Consider the following 7,910-nt stretch of genomic DNA (forward strand, 5'->3'; position numbering starts at 1 on the left):
AGAGCTATCTAATGACATCATGTGATGTTATATTTCCCATTTAATTCATTTTCTTTTTCTTTTCTTTTCTACTCATTTTCAATTCAATTTTTCGCAATATTTATTCACATTTTATGTCATAATAATTATTTAATTAACTAGACAAGTCGGCCAAATCATCTCTGAAGACAAAATGACCAAAATGCCCTCTGTTTGGCTTATTGAGCCAAAATCGTCTGTACCTATCTAAAAATTTTTCTAAGGCTTTTCTTGGAATTTTAATGCCATAGAAACCTCAATGACTCTTCTTTGGAGTCTCAAAAATTATTTCATGAATTTTTCCCTGGGTTTAGGGTTTCTAGCTGCGAGGACCGCAACTTCCCACTGTGTTACCCATCGCTAGGGCACCGGCTTATTTAACTTAGTTGTATTTTATTTTTAAAATTTTTCATACATTTTTCTTATTATTATTTGAGTTATTTATGACTCCTCACTCTAGTCTAAATATTTTTTCAAATGTTCTAGCTGTCCGGATTGACACCAGTTACCAAAATAGTAGAAGGTATGGAATTGCTACAATAAGGGTGTTACATAAAATAAGCATCATCTTCAAGGAAAGAGAACTTACCCGTGGACGAGTTGCCATCGGTTCTCAAGGAGACCAATCTCCAGTCTATTAGGCAAGAGTATAACCTTCCAACTGACTCCTTCGAACTTATCAGATGTCATGGCGATCTCCAAGCCAATCATTTCTTTAAAGAAACCGACCTGATCATGGTATATGAAGAACAATTGAAAGTCGAGCTTCAGTTTCCCCTGAATGAATTCTATAGAGCCATTCGGAAGTTCCATCATATTTGTGTAGCCTAGGTGCATCTGAACTCTTAGCAGACTCTGGTGACTTTTAAAGGTTTATGCTGAGCTAAAAAGCTTGAGCTTATGACGAAGGTTTTTGCTGAGTTGCATAGGCTTGCTCGGTAGAAAATGATAAATATTGGTTTTTCCTAGCCAAGCCGAACTACAGGCTCTTCACCAATCTCCCTTTTTTGTTGAAGAACTAGAAAGATCGATTTTTTATATTGGGGAGCAAAGACCTGAATGGCTTTGACAGTATTCCACGTAGTTGGCAGTATTTGGTTCCTTCAGTTCTAAAGAAAATCACCCTAAATAAAGATGAGGATGCCATCATGCAGGAGTTGAAGGATCAGGCGGCCACTCATAAGTACTCATGTTTAGACTCTGTTATGGTCAAACTAAAATAGTGGTTGATGCAAGTGATCGCTTGTGAGGACTATGAGCTATAAATCTCTTACCTCGGCCCCTAGATCGATATAATTTAGATCTTCCATCTCCTAACTTTGGTGATCTCACTAACTTGTTCTCAGTACAGGTATGGCAAAAGGTGAGAGTGCCAAGGAGAGCCATAAGCGAAAAAGGGAGCTCGCCCAAAAAGTGCAAAAGATGAAAGTCGTTGCTACTGCTGCTGCTCAAACACCAAGGCAGGACTTGGTAGAAGTACCAAGCTCTCCGTTCGACCTCCAGAGTAGCCAGCCTCAGAGGTAGAGGTGGTTCCTTCTGCACCTCAACAAGCCAAACCTCCACCTCCGCTGATCTCTTCAAGTGCAGAAGGGGGGCCTTCCTAACCAGTCGTAAGGACTCTTTCTTAAGGTGCTCAGGTCCTTATCCATTCTCTGGAAAGGAACAGTTTAGTTCGGGGTAATCTTGACCTAGCCAAGGTCCTAGGCACCACTATTAGTTTTCAAGAAGATCGGAATAGATTGGCCCTGGATAGCATTGACGATCTCCTAGCTCAGATGATGAGCTTGGGTTTGGAGACCATTGCGAACCAACATATAATTAGAGAAAAGGCCCATCTCTTGAGACAAGAGATTCTGAAGGTGGTCCAAGACACAGCTTCCACCAAAGTCCAGCTTTCAACTGCTCAGGACTACATCGCCCAGATAGAAGATCGAGCGAAATCTTAAGAGGAAAGGATAGCTGAACTAGAGCTGGAACTTGAAGACGCTCGGGCTTGCTGATCTGCCAATGTCACTCGACTTACCGAAGAGATCAAGGCAAAAGAAGAAGAGGCCCTGGCGAGAGAGGCCGGTGCTTATGTGAATGCTCATGGTGATCTTCTGGCCAAGCTCGTGAAGCGCCATCCTGAGTAGGACTTGTCTTGGATGGTGGATCTCATCCCAAGAGCTGAAGAAGACAGCAAGGAAGAGCCTGAGAGAGAGAGAGGGAATGAAAAAACTGAAAATGCACCTGAAGAGCAGGTTAGGGGAGACCCTTCTGCTGAATGAATTGTATATTTTTATATTTTGAAATGAATCTAAGTCTTTTTCATGCTCAATTTTCTTGATGAGATCAGAAAACATCCAAACCAATTTGTTTGAGTATTTAATCAATTGAATATAGTTGAACATTAAACCTGAGACTGGTTATTAATCATAAAACTTCAAGCCACTTTAAGAGATCGGAAAACCATTATACCTGAACATGAGATTGGACGGTGCTATGACCGAATATCGATTGAAACCTTGAAACATTTAAAGAGTAATTTGGTAGAATTGTGAAGATTTGAAAATGACTTGAGCTTATTAAGGTCGGAATCATTATTTAGAGATCAGATAAAACCTTAGCTTTGCTAAGAAATATTTGAACAATTCGAGCGAGATATCTGATCACAAAACTATACGCAGATTTGGAATTCTGAGGTATTTGAACATATTGAGATCGAAAAACAATAGCATGTAAGGTTGAATGGTCCGGAGATTCAATATTAATCTGAACACATCGAATAAAGACGAAGAGATCAGAAAATAATCTAACTTGAATGTGAGATCGAGTTATTCCGAAGACAAACCATTGTTGAGTTTAGAAAGGTGACCTGTGATCGGGTCATTAGTTAAGAATGGATAACATTAAGATGGATAATGCATTCAAGAAAACATGATGAAATTTCAATCTCATTACAACTTTAAAAGAAAATTGTATATTAAGTTATGCATTTGAGGGTCGACTAAAATATGGTGTCTACAGTGATACCACTCACAAAGCCTCTTGTGTCAGCCTTGCCAAGAGAAAGGTAATTTTAACAAAATACCATGATGAGGATATCCTAGAACAATAAGGTTTAAGGGAATAAGTTAATTTATATTCTTGAAAATACTGGATGGACTAGGTTAGCAACCCTATCATACCCAACATATAAAGAGCTCATTATAGAGTTTTTGGGAAGTTTTAAGACCATATTATGGCATGGTAGTAGAAAGGAAAGAGCCCAAATTGAGTTAAGACTGATGAGGGTGGATAGAGCGATGAACATGGATGAATTTAATGCTATCTTTGGGTTTTATAGCAATGGTTTTCAATAAATCCCTGTAGATAGGTCTGTGTGCAATGGAGTGACCTTTTTACGTACTGCAACACCAAACACATCAATTACTAGCCCAACAGATCCAAATCCTCTAGCTTGACAAACCTAGCCCTTAGATACCTTTATCACCTATCAGCTCACACCATCATGGGTAGAAGAGATAGTTTAAGAGTAGTAAATGCCAATAAGTTATTCTTCCTATGATGTATGTTGAACAATGTAGAATGAGATGATTCTCATTGATTTCAATTAATCTGTACATGGGTATTTATATACAATTGATTCCTATAATTGTGTTATACTAATTAGGAAGAAATCCTAAATAAGAAATCCTAAATAGGAATACAGAATCTGAGAATATACATTTGAAATAATATAATGATTGACTTTCCATAACACTCCCCTCAAGTTGGAGCATAGATGTTAATCATGCCCAACTTGTTACAAATGTAGTCAATCCTAGCTCCATTGAGCTTTTGTGAAAATATCTCCTAACCGCTCTCCGGTTTGATATGTCTGTTGAGATGATCATTGTTGAATCTTTTCACGAACAAAGTGACAATCAATCTCAATATGTTTGGTCCGCTCATGAAATACCGGATTAGAAGCAATATGGAGAGCGACTTGATTATCACACCACAATTTCGCAGCGGGGTCTTAAAACTGTCTCATCTAGTAATTGAAATATCCACATTACCTCACATCGATTGTGCCATGGCTCAGTATTCGGATTCACACTAGATCGAGAAACTACACTCGCTTCTTGCTTTTCCAAGACACCAAATTTCCTCCAACAAAAACGCAATATCCATAGTTGACCTCCTATCAACCTTAGATCCAGCCAGTCGGCATCGAAAAACATTCAACATTCAAATGCCCATGATTACCATATAACAAACCTCTTCCTGGAGCTCCTTGGATAGCACAAGATTTGTCCCAAGGCTTCCCAATGAGCAACGGTTGGGAAGACATAAAGCGACTTACCACACTAACGGCATAAGCAATGTTAGGACGAGTGTGATAAGGTAGTTCAATTTTCCTACCAATCTCTGTATCTCTGGATCTTCAAACAACTCACTATCCCACAACTACTTGATTATAAATTTGGAGTCATTGGTGCACTACAAGGCTTAGCACCTAATTTTCCTGTCTGTCAATAGATCGAGGACATATTTTCTTTGAGACAAGAAAATACCCTTCTTACTTCTCATAACTTCAATACCCAAAAATACTTTAATAATCCCAAGTCTTTGGTCCAAACTGGGTTTGGAGGAAGGTTTTAAGAGATGAAATACTGCAGAGTCACTCCCGGTGATGATAATGTCATCCATATAGACTACCGTGAGAATTAGACCAGACCTCAGTTGCTTATAAAATATTGAGTGATCACACTTACTCTTTTGCATACCAAATTCAAAGATCTTGCTTCATGAATCTCCCAAACCAAGCCCTAGGACTTTGTTTCAAGCCATAAAGAGACTTCCGAAGTCTACAAACTTTACCCAACTCCCCCTGAGCAACAAACCCAGGTGGTTGCTCCATATACACCTCTTCCTGAAGATCACCATGAAGGAAAGCATTCTTGATATCCAATTGGTACAGGGCCAATCATATGTAGTGCTAAAGAGATAAACAAGCGAGCAGTAAGTTTAGCTACGGGAGAAAAAGTGTCGAGTAATCAACCCCATATGTCTGAGCATATCCTTTTGCTACAAGGCGTGCTTTTAACCTAGCCACAGAACCATCAGTATTTACCTTTACTGTAAATACCCATTTGCAACCAATAGCTTTCTTACCAGTGGGAAAAGGCAGCGATTCCCATGTACCATTAGCATCTAAAGCCACCATTTCCTCTTTCATAGCGGACACACGGCCAGGATGAGACAAAGGCCTCACCAATGATTAGGGATAGGAGCGAGTCTAAAGAAGTAACAAAACACCGAGAACAAGAAGACAATTGATTATAAGAAACAAAAGAAGAGATAGGGTAAGTACATGAACGTTTACCTTTACGAAGAGCAATGGGTAAGTCTAGATCGAATCATGATCGTGATGAGTGCAGGATCTCCCAACGAAGTAGCCGGTGGAGAATCGAGTCGGTAATCTCAATTTCTGGAATAAACATGAACAACGGGAGGCCGAGTAGGTCTAGAGACGTAAGAAAGCAGTGTGAGAGAGGACTAGACATTCGCTGGATAGTATATATTAAGATATCATCCTCCTCCCTTTGACTCTCATACACAGATGATTGAGAAAAAAATGGAGTGGACTCAAAAAATGTGACATCTGCAGAAACAAGATAACGATTAAGAGTAGGAGAGAAACAATGTACCCTTTTTGGATCCGGAGTACCCAAGGAAGACACATTTGAGAGACTTTGGATCCAATTTAGTAACTGTGGACGAACATCACGTACAAAAGTAGTACAACCAAACATACGGGGTTCAACAGGAAACAAAGATTTTGTAGGGAACAAAGTATTATAAGGAATATCCCCATTAAGGAGAAGGCGGCATACGATTGATCAAAAAACATGCCGTAGAAACTGCATCCGCCCAAAAGTGTTTAGGAACTTTCATCTGAAAAAGAAGAGCACGAGTTACCTCAAGAAGATGTCGATTTTTTCTTTCAGCCACGCCATTTTGGGATGGGGTATCCACACAGAAGACGATGAAGAATGCCATTTTGTGTCATATAAGTGAAATTGTCTTTGAAAAATATTCTTTAGCATTGTCACTTCTTAATATGCGCATGAAATATTAAATTGAGTTTTGATTTCATTACAAAGGCACAAAAGATAGAAAATAACTCGAACGATTCTTCATTAAATATAACCAGGTAACACGAGTAATCATCAACAAAAGTAACAAAATAACGAAATCCAGTTTTAGAAGTAATGTAACAAGGACCCCAAACATCGGAATGAACTAACTCAAAAGGGGATGAAGCCCGTTTATTGACTCTAGACACGTAAGGCAAACGATGATGTTTTGCAACCGACAAGACTCACATTCTAGTCTTGATAAAGATCAAATCGAGGACACAACTTCTTCATGGTAGACAAAGAAGGATGACCCAATCTACAATGAGCTTCAAGAGGTGTTACGGTACTGGAGCAAACAAGCGACCGCGGTACATGATTTTCCAGAATGTAGAGACCACCTGACTCACGTCCTCTACCAATAATCTGCTTCGTCGTAAGATCCTAAAACAAACACTGATCAGGAAAAAAGGAAATAGAACAATTTAAGGTACGAGTAAGTTTACTAACAGAAAGTAGATTAAAAGAGAAATTTGGTAGACACAAAACAGATGACAAAGAAATTGACGAAGTCGGATTCGCAGTTCCAGAACCCATGACACAAGAAGTAGAACCATCAGCTAAAGTAACAGTAGAGGAAGTGGGATTAGACTGAAAAGCAGATAGAAGACTAGAATTACCTGTCATGTGATCCGTTGCACCAGAATCAATAACCCATTTGGATGAGGAAGACACAAGGCATGTAGTGGATTTACCTGACTCAGCGATCGCAGTGATAGGAGAACTGGTAGGCTTTAGAGATGCCTGATACTGGGAAAACTGTGCAAAATCCTCTGCAGATACCAAAATAGTTTTCTCAGAGGAAGATACTGTAGAATCCTCTGCTGTCATATTTGCCATCTGTGATCGCTGATTTTTCCTCTGAAGTTGCGGACAATTATATTTTGTATGGCCAGGCTCATGACAATAATAACAAATGACTCCTCTTGAGTCCTGATTAGAACTAGCCTCTCCATTACGCTGATTGATTACATTTGCTGTAATTCCTCCTCTACTTCCTCTTCTATTACCCTGTTGTCCATTTGGATTACGGCTAATAAGAGCACTACTGGCAGGCTGTGAAGATTGGGTACTCTCTGTACGAAGGACCCGTGTGAATGTTTCATGCAAAGAGGAAATCTCAGAACTAGAAAGAATCTGAGATTTAGCAGTCTCATACTCTGAAGGAAGGCCTGCAAGAAAACTCATAACGAGTTGCTCCGTTGGGCTCTTTGAACTTTCACGTCAGAACTAAACGGCAACAATACATTAAGTTCCTCATATACCCATTTAAAATCCATAAAATAAGCCGTGAGAGACTTATTCTCTTTCTCAGCACGGTAGAATGCCTTACAAACATCATAAATACGGGAGATATTCCCTTTACCAGAATACAGAAAATCTAAGTAATCCATCAATTCCTTAACAAATTCACAGTGATTAATTAAACTAATTACCTCACTGTGAATCGAGTTCATTTGCAAAACAACCGAGCATCCTCCCTTAGCCAAGTTTGTTGTGTATCATCGGTAGGTGGATCTTTAGTAAGGTGATCATCCTTATCAATGCTACGCAAATAGACCCTATGATCTTACTCCACTCCAGGTAATTCGAACCATTAAGTTTGTGTTCCGTGATCTTAGTCATCATCGGAATCACATCAGAAATAACATTCTTATTGTCTGCCATTTGTTGAGACAAAGAAAACTAACCGAAATGCTAATCCAAAGTGCTGACAGCAACAAAATA

The sequence above is a fragment of the Hevea brasiliensis genome, chromosome 4, assembly GCF_030052815.1.
Source record: "Hevea brasiliensis isolate MT/VB/25A 57/8 chromosome 4, ASM3005281v1, whole genome shotgun sequence".
NCBI lineage: Eukaryota > Viridiplantae > Streptophyta > Magnoliopsida > Malpighiales > Euphorbiaceae > Hevea > Hevea brasiliensis.